The 12,345-nt window shown below is 40.6% G+C and overlaps 1 protein-coding gene across 1 annotated transcript in view; it reads left to right on the forward strand.

Moving 5' to 3' along the window:
* GRM8 (glutamate metabotropic receptor 8) overlaps nt 1-12,345 on the forward strand; it is a 346,291-nt gene continuing 333,946 nt past the window's right edge. The window contains exons 1-2 of the mRNA XM_085218365.1: nt 1-101; nt 2,637-2,680. The gene's annotated coding sequence lies outside the window, so the exon portion shown is untranslated. The remainder of the gene's footprint in view (nt 102-2,636; nt 2,681-12,345) is intronic.

Raw genomic sequence — 12,345 nt, forward strand, 5'->3', positions numbered from 1 at the left:
ACCCCCCCAGTGAAAGAGGAAATAACTCAATACCTTCTGTTCAGAGGAGTAACTGCTGGGAGTGCAGTAACGTGTTGATAGCTATGATGAGCCATATACAGGTCAGTGTATGTATAGCACAGTGACTGTTCTACGTTTTTTTGATGGCTAAAACCAGGAGTGCCATTGCAGAGCCCTTTGCTTTCACAGCTTGAATTCTGCTTGGGAAGAAATATTTGTGTATGTGATTTAAAATGCATGCAGTGAGCTCAGTTCTTCTCTTTGTATGCCATCAGATCAGATCTCCTCAGGACATGCTGGATTTAATACACAGATGCTGATCAGTTGTCAGTAGGTTCATTTGCATGTGTGAGCACTCTCCAGCACTTTGTGTCGAATTTGTTGGATCCACACAGTGCTGCTTAAATTTAGTGCCTATACAAAATGATGGCATTGCTTCAAATGAGTGTTATGCGATGGTTACATCTGCAGTTCTGAACATCTAGAAATCTTGAATGAAGGTACTAAAAGCCTAAATTGTGCACTAATACATAGTCCTGCATAGCTATTGGGAGAGAATGTTTAGACAGTGAGAGGCTCACCACTATTGCCATCAGCCCCATCCCAGCTCACCTTCCCCTGAGGAGCGGTCCCATTTTTGGTGTCCCGTGGTGTCCCTGCCATCAGCACTTGCTACTAATTCAATACATCTGCCAACTTCCCTGGCACCGTGGTACTTTATGCCCACAAAGGAAGATGTGCCATGTGTAATTCCCAAGAATGCTTCTCTTCTTCTTCCTTCTGCTCATCTCTTAATTGCAGAACAGCACTCCCACCCAGGTCAGACTTCTTCCTCCTTCAAACATTTACAGGTAGCTGATTCACAAGTAGGTGAAGCTTCAGCTCTATAGAGTAAAGGGTAAGTTCTGGGCTTGAAGAGCATCACTTAGAGGATTGTTCCTTGTATTCGTTCCATGGTGTCCCTATACAGCTCTTGCAGTTTCTGCATATACCCATGACCAGATGATGTAATCAAATATCTGATAGCATAGTAAAGTGTTTTGGGAATACACTGATAGTAGAAGAGATTATTATTTTCCTACTGAATTCTATGTGTTGCTCTTGTGTTAGTGAAACGTTATCAGCTCCAGCATGAAGTTTCTGCTTTTCTTTCTTCATTGTTCACTTGAATTTTGCAGATCTTTCTGTTCTAGCTGAAAACAGATTAAATTCAACACTTATAGATAAATGGTGCCCTGTGATTTTTAGTGAAGATGCTGTGTTCCATTAAAATCTTCAGTTTTGGTCTCAAAAGAAAGGAGTTCATCTCTTTAAGGGAATGAGCTCTTTTTCATCTTTCAGATCCTATCAGCAGTGACCAGTTACAGGCAGTAGGGAGAAGCTGTTCATCCAACATGCAGCATATTTTTATCTGCAGAGGAAATGAATTATCAGGATGCTCCATCTGCCAAATTCACTCTCATGGTTTCGTTGCCAGCTTATCTATGGGACTAGACACTCCTTAAGGACCTTTATGAGCCCTGAGAAGGCCCTGCTGTGTCATTTTTCCCTCCTGTTCACTGACAGAGGGAGCCCCAGTGCTGTACAATCAGTGCCTGGCTTTCAAAGGGGTCTCACGTGGAGCTGCAGGCAGCCAAGTGTGTCCATGCTGTTGCAGGACCTGCCTGACAGGTGTGATGTGCTCAGTGCTGTGGGTCACACCTGCATTCCTCTGTCAAAATGGACTGCAAAGTAGAGCTGGTATCTCCTGTAAGAGTGGAGGAGATGTGAATGGTCATGGGATGTAATGCTGTGTGTTGTAGGACCTCCTTGGGACCTCCTTGAGACATACCAAACTTCTTCATAAGATCTTCCCTCCCTTTTTCTCCCTCTTCCCAAGCCATTTCCACCACAGTGGGTGCTTCAGAGAGAAGTCAACTTTGATGCTGATAGAAGTAAGCAAGTTAATGTATGTTGCAATTTTCCCTAGGGCAAAAGGTCAGGCTGTATTAACACCTACATAGAGATTTCCTCCCCCACTGAGTTGTACTGCAAAATAGCTACATTACATTCATACAGAGAGATGTATGCAATGTCTGTGGCTTTCAGGCATTGTTCCAGTGCTAGAGATCTGTAGAGCAGATCATAAAGGAATGGCATGCAGCTGTGTCATGGGAGGGTTGGGATGGGTGTTAGGCAAAGGTCCTTCACCAGAGTGTGGTCAGGCTGTGGATCAGGCTTCCCAGGGCAGTGGGCACAGCCCCAAGCTGCTGGAATTCAAGGATCATTTGGACAGCACTCTCATACACAGGGTTTGATTTTGGGTGGTCCTGTATGGAGCTGGAGTTGGACTCAATGATCGCTGTGGATCCCATTCAATTGAGGTTATTCTATGACTATACATAAATCCTATGCTATCCTATGGCAGAAGGGTCAAAGCCATTTTGGCATAGTCCTGTAGTTTTCAGAATTGTCCGTGAATTACATTACTTTTTGTGAAACTGGCAGAGGAGTAAATGTTTGGATAGAGATGTCAAGAAACAGCTATGATTTTTATGTATTGCCTGTGCTATCATAATGTTTAAGTTTTTTAGTTCAACATAGGTTTATAACTTTCCTTTATTTTGTGCTTAGTATTCACTTTTGTCTTCATACAGGTGTCATTTAGATTTATGAGCCTGGAAAGGACCATTATGATCAGGTAATCTGACTTGAATACGCTAACGAAGCTTGTGCGTACATTAGACCTGTCCCCTCCATGGCTGACTTCCAGCAAGTTACTGAGAAAGATTTTGTCTTGATTTTAATATTAACCTCCTGTTGTTTGTTCTTGCTCTCCCTCTCCCACCCTCTCTTTTGTTATGTTCTCTGTTACCTGTCTCCTGCCCCTTTAGGCAATTTCTATCATGCTTCATGCAGATGGCTCACCTTTAATCTTTAGTTAATTGCTTTCCTGTTCTTCTAATAAAGCCTGAAGACCTCTTTTTCAGTAAGGAAAAAGGATTTTGTGTTAATTAGCCTTTGTGCATATGTTTAGAGAAAAAAATTCCTGGCTTTGTGTGGTGGGATGATAGGAGTCCTGAATCTAATCTGTTTTGTAAGTCAAGGATTCATGAAGCTGTCGTATACCATAATTAATTTCAAGTTTCATTTTCCATAGCAGGTGAAATGCTTTTATTATAACCTGAGAATTGAGAGCTGGTCTCTTAGTCCAGAGGCCCAGCTTTAGAAGAAGCTGTTTTTTTTTAAATTTCTGTGTCAATTATCTTTTCCTCTTGATACCTTTTGTTCCTGCTTGATAAATAATACAAAATTGAAAAAAAAAATTATATATAGTAAGTACATCTAGATTTTGCTGCATGGTAGTTACATATGGACTTTGAAGTGCTGCATCTTGAATATATTTAAAGTTAGCAATGGTGGTGTGGGGGAGCATTTTGCCTACCTATCTGAAGCCCTCATTTTATGTTTAAGTCACAAGTACACGGTGTATCAGGACTCCTAGAAGTGGTCCTAAATTCTGATCTGGTCAAGGAAAAGATGTAGGTGGCTTTAATGACCTCCAGACAGAGGTCATGTTTGCCCTAAGTTTTGTCATCTAAGCCCTCCACAAGATATGGACAGACACCCTTCTAGACTGGCAACACAGCCACTTATTATCACAAGATCGTTTAGCCAGCTGAAAATAGACATTTAAATTAATTACAGAACAAGACTACTTTGTATATCAAACAAAAGTGGAGACTGAATTCAGTGCTCTTTGGACATTAAGCAAATAAGAGGACTGCATTTTCATTACAACAAGAGTTAAGGTGCCTCGGATAAAAGTGTTTTTTGATGTCATCTTTTCTAATTAGTGAAGGCTAGTAGGTATTGCACATGCAGACTGGATATCTGTACTGTGCAAACGTTGCTTATAAATGCTAGCTCCTTATTTTGTCATTTAATTTACATAAACACCATATGGCAGCAGTCCATCTACCACATACTGGCTGTAACTAATCTTAACATTATTATTCATCTTTCTTTCAATAACAGAAGGAAAGAGCTTCTGCTGTTTGAAATTGTATGCATTAACCAGTGTGTTGTAAAACGGTGTTTTCTCCCTTAGCTATAATGCAGTCTCATCATTGCAGAGCTGAAAATTAGAAAATCAAATGCATAAAAGTGGAAAATTGGACTAATTCCTGAACTGCTTCTGTGTTTCTATGACATTTTCTTTTGATCTGTGTTTAAGGTTTATCTGTGTATCCTTGGGGGACGCAGTGGTGATGGTCTGTTGAACAAAGTGGTGCAGCTCAGTAATAGGTGTCTGAAGAGGTGGTTAATAATGGAGAAGAATGATTGAAAGAATGAAAGATGTTGAGCTGAATAGTCACTTTGTCTGTTGGAAAGAGCAGACGAGAAGCTGGCCAAAATCTAGATTAGCTGACTGATCTATAAGATGTCGTTTCTAAGCCAAATCATTAAGACTTGAAAGCTAGCTATTAATCATCCATAAAGGTTTTTGTATCCTCTGTGGAGTATTGCTTAGAGGAAGCAGAAATAGCCTTGGTGTACACACAGGAAATTGGAGAATTCAGGTAGCAGCTCTGGAGCAAGTAAAACCTATGTGCTGATCTGGAGAGGGCAGATAAGTGAGAACATAGCAAGGCATAGTTATCTAAGCAGGGACAGAGGCTGGCTACTCACAGGGAGGAGATTGCTTCTGTAAGGTATAAGATATTCTCTCTCTCTCTTTTTTTTTTTTTTTTGTAATTTATAGGCAAACAGATTGATAGGGCTGAAAGGGGCATTTGGACTTCATCTTTACTCACTCCAAAGAAGAGTCAGTTATATCTCATATCTTTCTCAGTGAAAGTTTGTCTGACCTCTTCTTCAGGCAATCTATTTCCACGTTTCATTGTTCTTGCCAACATAATATTCTCCTGGCTACAGATGTAACCCTTGCTGTTAAAATTAAAGGCTGTTTCTTTCTTCCCCTCCTGGATGGACATGAAGAACTACCATTCAATCCCTCCTCACAGCAGCATTTCATGTGCTTGAGGGCTGTTATTATGTCATGCCTTGGTCTTATGTTCTTTAGATTAAAAAACTTACTGCTCCATCTTTCTTCCAGAATCACGTTTCCCAGCATAGTTTTTGTAGTTCTCTTCTGGATTCCTTTCAGTTGACCCAGATATGTTTTACTTATATATTTACTATTATATTTTGAGAACAAAGCAGTATCAAAGCTGCACCCCATAGTACAGAGCACAAGAGTTATATCACGTGTTTTGCATGCTATGTTCTGGCTCTTGGGTGCATGCAGAATCCTGCTGGTACCTAAAGGAACCTGTCCTGTGGTAGTGTGATGTTGACTTATGTTTGGTTCCTTTTTTTTGTATAGTTCCAGGTCTTCTACAGAACTGATTTCTAACCAGTTTTTTCCTCTTATGTATTCATCACTAAATCATTAAGTGCTTAAATTTGGAAGAGACCACTGCTAAGGTCCACCTTAACCACTGCTCCAGCAGGGACACCCAGACCAGGATGCACAGGCCTAAGCCCCTAGGCATCTGAAGATCTCCATGGAGGAGACTCCATGGCCTCTGGACAACCCCTGCCAGTGTTGATGCACTGATTCTCTTATTGCTCTCTCCCGGATATGTAGGTGTTAATACATCCTGACCTTTTGCCCTATGGAAAATTGCAGCATATATTAACTTGCTTACTTCTATCAGCATCAAAGTTGACTTCTCTCTGAAGCATCCACTGTGGTGGAAATGGCTTGGGAAGAGGGAGAAAAAGGGAGGGAAGATCTTATGAAGAAGTTTGGTATGTCTCAAGGAGGTCCCAAGGAGGTCCTACAACACACAGCATTACATCCCATGACCATTCACATCTCCTCCACTCTTACAGGAGATACCAGCTCTACTTTGCAGTCCATTTTGACAGAGGAATGCAGGTGTGACCCACAGCACTGAGCACATCACACCTGTCAGGCAGGTCCTGCAACAGCAGGGACACTTGGCTGCCTGCAGCTCCACGTGAGACCCCTTTGAAAGCCAGGCACTGATTGTACAGCACTGGGGCTCCCTCTGTCAGTGAACAGGAGGGAAAAATGACACAGCAGGGCCTTCTCAGGGTTCATCAAATGCTGAGAGATCCTTAAGGAGTGTGCCAGTGCTCCATCATCAGTACAGCAAAGAAATGCTTCTTGGTGTTCAAATTTGTGCTCATTGCCTCTTGCTTTTGCACTGGGCACTGCTAAAAAGAGCCTGATTGTTTTCAGTGCAGTTCAGGTATTTGTAGATATACCTTTGAGCCTCCTTTTTTGCAAGCTGAGAAGTACCAGCTCTCTCAGCCTCTCCTCATAGGAGTGATGCTCCAGTTCCTTGATCTCCTCGGCCCTCTGCTGGACTCTCTTGCCCTGTGGCCTTCAGCTGGACACAGTGCTCTAAATATGGCCTCACCAGTGCTGAGTAGAGGCACTAATGTTCATTTGTGTCATTAGCCTTTATAGCATCTTCAGTTTGTCCCTGTTTGTTCTTCTCCCCCAGGCCTTATTTCCATTTTGGTGAGAATATTTTAGTTTTTTCCAATACTTTCGTTTCCTCCTAGGTTCTTGCCATCTGTAAACTTAATATACAGTACCTGAATCATGAAGTAAATTCTGAACTGTGTTGCAGCCAGGACAGACCCCTGGAGAACCCTGTGTGACACATCTCTGTCCATTCTTGTGGTTACTCACGTATGGAATAGATGCACACCTCTGCTCCCAGTCCGAGAATTTACTGGCCACAGGATTGTCATTTTGGCTTGTTCCTTGCTTTATGTCCTTAATTAATTCTATCTTTTTGATTTGGGGTAATAAAAATATGAGCAATCATACCGTCTGGAAGGATGCAAAAGTTGAAAAAGTATTAGTCATAGGTAGAACCAGTACTTTCAAATGTACACCTCAGCCTTTTTTCTTCCCCCTTGAGGAAAGGAAGTTTTGCTGCTGCATATTGTTCAGGACTGCTTGCAAAGGCCAAACTGACTGAGATGCTGGAAGAAAATGAAGGAATGATGGTGGTGTTTGAGCACCCCTGCCCTACAACAATAATATCTCTGCTGAGATAAACTGCATCTCATTCAGCAGCAGGTCCAGCAAACTAAAATGAAGGTGAGCTTTGTGGCTAAAAAAGGGTGTCTGTGTTTTTTTTTTTTTTTTAATTTTGCTTTAACTTCCCAGGTTTTCATCAATGTAGTTAAAAATTTTGTCTGTATATCTTATAGCGCTACCCTTTTCTAACTGTTCTTCACGGGGAGATGCAAAAAACACATCTCTTTCCAGGTGCTAATTATTAAGAAGGACTTAAGAATTTTTGTTTTTTTTTTCTTTTTTTTTTGAAGATAAAACTTGGAAAGGAAGGCTACTTGTTCCAGTGTGTGATCTGTTATTTCACACTATTCCCCTGGTTCCAGAACATTTTTCTCTGACCTTTGTCACCTTTCTAAGGTGCTCTCACATCATCTTATCTGAGCAGTAGCTATCTCCTCACTCTAAAAATAAGGAGATAATTTCCTTGTTTTGGGATAATTGGGAGTTATCTGCATGCTGAGAGTGAAAGACCCACTTGTGTTATTCAGTTGCTCTTCTGTTCTGCTTTTGTGCCAACAGTCTTGTCATTCCCAGCTTTCCTTCATCCTTCATTTCATTTTTTGCTGTTCTCCTTGAATACTCCCCTGCTTTTCCTATTCATTCCCTTTTGTTTGTTCTCTTTTGCACCTGTCCTCCCAGCGGGAGGGACATTTGGTGTGTGGGGAGGTGAGGAGGTATGATTCAAAATATCTCCCATTTTTCCGCTCCATTCCTCCTTTCACACTTACTGCTCCACTTCTGACAGCGGTGAAGCCTCCCCATGTGAAAGGCTCCATCCTTGCTCCTGCTGCAAGGATGGTGCTGGGATCAGGCCTCTCGCTGTCCCTGCAGTGTGTGATGGGTCACACAAAGTTTTCAGGTGGGTTTCCATCCTGTATTAAGTGCTCTCAAAAGATTAGTTGTTTTTTTTTTTTTTTTTTTTTTTTTTGGTAATCTCAAACAAAGTAAACTTTATTTGAATAAAACCAAGGAAGGAAAGAAGGAGGGAAGATTTAGGTTGGATGTCAGGGGGAAGTGAGAGTGGTGAGGTGCTGGAACAGGCTGCCCAGAGAGGATGTGGATGCCCATCCCTGGTGGTGTTCAAGGCCAGGTTGCATGGGGCCCTGGGCAGCCTGGTCTAGTATTAAATGGGGAAGTCGGTGGCTCTGCCTGTGGCGGGGTGATTGGAGTTTCTTGTCCCTTGAGGTCCCTTCTAACATGAGCCATTCTGTGAGATTAAGTTTTCAAATAGAGTGAACTTAAAATATTTTAAACAAAATAAAGAGGGAGTGAAAAAAAAAAAAAAGACCAATAAGGGCTCGGTGATACCATGCCTTGTTTTGGGCATCTCAGTGGTCGTCTTGCTCTCCTCTTCTCTGGGAAGTTCTCAGTGCCCTTCCTGAGTGCAGTCTGGCTCCTTACTGCCTTCTCTTTACATCATCTATACATCCCTTAAGCACAATGAACAGCACCCAAAAGAAGGTTCATGTTCTTCCCTCTTAAAATCTGGCTGTCACCGTATTGTAAAAAGAAAATAACAGCAACTTGGAAGCAGCAAATAAAACAGAATCTGTCACACAGCATTTGAGAAAGAGTGAGCTTGTTTCGAACGTCAGCAGGTGCATCTGGAAAGAGTCTGTGAGCTCACCATGCAGAGCTGCTTTTGTATTTTGCTGGAAGGAAACTTCTAATGAAACAAGATAAATGAAATCCAGGATTCTGAACATCATTGCTCATCTGGGATCTTGGACAAGGAGTTTAATAGTTAAAGCAGCGTGTAGTTTTACTTAAATGTCCCCAGTGACTACAGCATTATTATTTATTTATGATGATGCCCACAGTTTGCTGAACACTTTCCAAATATTCAGAAAAAGTCAGTTCCTGGTCTGAGAGCTTGCAGTCTAAGGGCAGGGAAAGGAGGATAGATGGAGCTTGTCTGTATTTATCAAATTTTGAACAGATCTGGAAGATGGTTGCTTTTCTGACACTAATGCAAACATCTAGCTAAGACTGATTTATTGTGTAAGAATATGGTTGTTGGTTTTGTTTTTTTTTTTTTGGCTGGAATTAAGAAACATTTCTTATACTCTTGTACAGCTTCACAATTACTTCTGTTTTTGTAATAATTTCAGTATTAATAGGCTTGTTGTCTGAAGCAAGTATTAATACAGAGATTAGCAATGTGTGGAAATGTATTTCTTCATTTGAAGCCACAAGACAAAAGCATTACTGCTATGGACTTACTGCTCTGATGTATTTTAAATAAGAGAATTTGCAATTGCAGTTAGATGGTCTGACAAGGGAACAAGGAAGGAGGCTGAGGCAGAGCGCAGTGCTGGTGATCCACACGGGAAGGATTCTGTCTTGGGTTGTCTAATGCTCAGCGTGTTGTAGGAGCATGCATTGCTTTCCTTTCCCTTTTCCTTCTCCAGGCATCAGTTTTTAACTCTTCTGCAGCTCCCCTAGAGATAGTGCTGGGTTGTTGGCTGGAATTTTTTTGACCTCTGGGTCTTGTTCAGAGAATTCCTCCTCTCATTTGATTTATGAACATTATCTTTTTTTCCTTTTTATCTCTTTCATAGAAAGATTGGAGACATAAAAAGTGCTTTTCCTACAGTGCTGTACCTGTAACTGTCTGGCTGCACTTGTTTTAGAGCATCTCGTCTTGCCTGAGCAGATCATTTCATCTGTAGAGTGCATTGCGCTGCAGACCTTGCCTCCTACTTTTAAGGGTTTTTTGCTTCCTGGCCTCATTCTACCCCATCAGATTATTGGCAAGCAATGCTTGTTCTTACAAATGTATGTTGCTTATGGAAGGCAGCTGCTTGAACTGAGCAGCATCTGATTGCTGTTTTAGTTCCTTCCCGTATTCACAGGCTTAAAACTGGGAGCTGTGATCACAAAATCACAGAGTGGTTGATGTTGGCAGGGTCCGACCCACTGCTCAAGCAGGGCCACCTAGGGAAGGTTGCCCAGAATGATCTCCTCACAGCATGAGCTGCAGGACCTTCACTCAGAGATGATCCTACATTTGTAACTGAGCAGCAAGCATTCTTTGTAGCAAAGAATCTCAAATAATGAGACCCCAAATGTGACTCCAAATAATGAACGACTCCAAATAAATTGACTCAAAATAATGAATGATTTATAATAATCCTAACTTTTACCATTGCAATGGGAAATAATGGTGTTCACTTAGTTTCTAATTGGAATTCTTTTGGCTTTTGGTTCTCATGTTAGGTCTTCTGCATTTTAAGGTTAGTAAGTTATGGAAACACTCAAGACCCAGTCTTCAAACTTTTAAAGAAATCCAACTCCAGATCTTCCTGCAGCTTGTTTATAACGTGTCCTGGCTTCTTATATTTTTCAGATATTGACATTGAGCGCAGGTTGCAATATTTGTATATGAAAGAAAATTGAGGATATCAGAGACTCCCTCTCCAAAATCAAAGCAAAAAGAGATCTTAACAGTTTCTGCAGCTGTAGGCTCAAAAGTAGTCTCACAGCAAACGTGATCAATATTTCATTAGTTTGGCTTTTAATAATTTCCATTTTTTATTTTTATTTTTTTACCCAAGAGGTGAGGACGCTAAATTTAAAAATAAAACATATATTGAAATATATTTAAAAATACAAGAGAGGTGTTGTGGAAATCATAACCTTCTCCCACTTCTTTTTATCATAACCTTCTTCTACTTTATATTTAAATTCCACCTCCCTGTGAATATGTGAAATTTTCTGATGAAAAATATGTCAGGAAAAAAATATCCCAGATAGCTCTTCTCAGTTGGGTGCTACGTGATCTCCCTGCTTCTAGCAGATTCATTCTTGTTTACACATATGAGCATCCTGGTAATCACACAGTCATGTTATGAGCTTATTTAATTTGTTATTTCCCTTAAAGTAGAGTTCTTCTTAAAATCATTGAATTACAGGATAGGGCTCCTCCATATCTGAATGTTTGACCTACTTTCTTTGTTCAAATGAAACGAATGCTTCAAGTGCCACAGACTGTGTTGAGCTGATCCATTGTGATCATTTAGCATGCTGCCAGAGTTTGTTCTTCAGCAGCAGCAATTCTTTTGTGCTCAGTCCAATAACAAAGGTATTTTATAGTTTTCATCCAAGAATAGAAACTTTGTGATACTATTTAAAACACTCTTTTTTGGAAATGTTTAAATCCAATTTCCATTTGAAATCCATTTCATATTCAAGCATTTGCAACTCGATGATGAACCAGATAATCTTACGAAGCTTTTTTGTCTTATTTTTCTTATAATGTTACACTCCTTTTTGTACAAATGTTATTTTTAAGCAGAAAGTCCTGCAGCACGATGTAAAATACCTTGTCAAAACCTGTTATGTCAGTATAATTACTTTTATCGCCCAAACTTCTAATCTCCTCCAGTAATGATATTTGTGTGACACAAATTCCTACTGAATGGCATTAATTATGCTACCATACTTTTATTTGCAGCAAATGGCATCCCTATCAGCCTTCCATCACATTGTATGCGATCAATATCAGTTCATCCCTTTAGCTCATCCTTTGTAACCATCTTAATATCTAATTAGTTTTTTGCAGTTCTTTCTTCTCTCCACATTATAACAATATTTCTTAAAAATCAATGTTTGTCTTCTCCCAGACTTTCTTGTTTGTCAAAGAAGCTCAAGGACAAAGCTCTTTTAATTCACAGGGAATGCTGAAGCTTTATGAACTATTCATGCAGGTCCCGTTGCCAGATGCTGAGGAGACATTTGAGAAGTAGCTGTATTACACTTGGTTGTACACAGCAGGGAAATGTGTTTCAGGTGAAACTTTCCAGGGGATGTGAAAACTGCATACTTGATTGACTGTAATTTGGAGAAACAGGTTAGTCTGTAATGCCTTGAACTTTTTAAAGTGGTGTTGGCAAGACCGTACATCAAGTTATCTCTCATGGTAATGACAACACTCCATCAGCCAGATAGAAGGATAAAGCAGCATGAGAAAGGCATAGTGTGGCCCTGTGGCCCCAGGCTGGGAAATGAGATCTGTCCCATGTCCTAGATGACTTCTGCCACACTTTCCATTGGATTTTATGTAACTTGCTTTCAGGTAACAAACTTACTATTTCCATATCTGAAAAACAAAAGATGGCATTTATGCCTGCCTTGAATATATCAAATACCTGAGCTGAAAATATTATTTACAAATTGTGCACCTACCTCTTTGCTTTGTTCTTGCATGTGAGTCACAGCCCATGACTCTCCCTCAT

This window comes from Meleagris gallopavo, chromosome 1 (assembly GCF_905368555.1).
Source record: "Meleagris gallopavo chromosome 1, MGAL_WU_HG_1.1, whole genome shotgun sequence".
Lineage (NCBI taxonomy): Eukaryota > Metazoa > Chordata > Aves > Galliformes > Phasianidae > Meleagris > Meleagris gallopavo.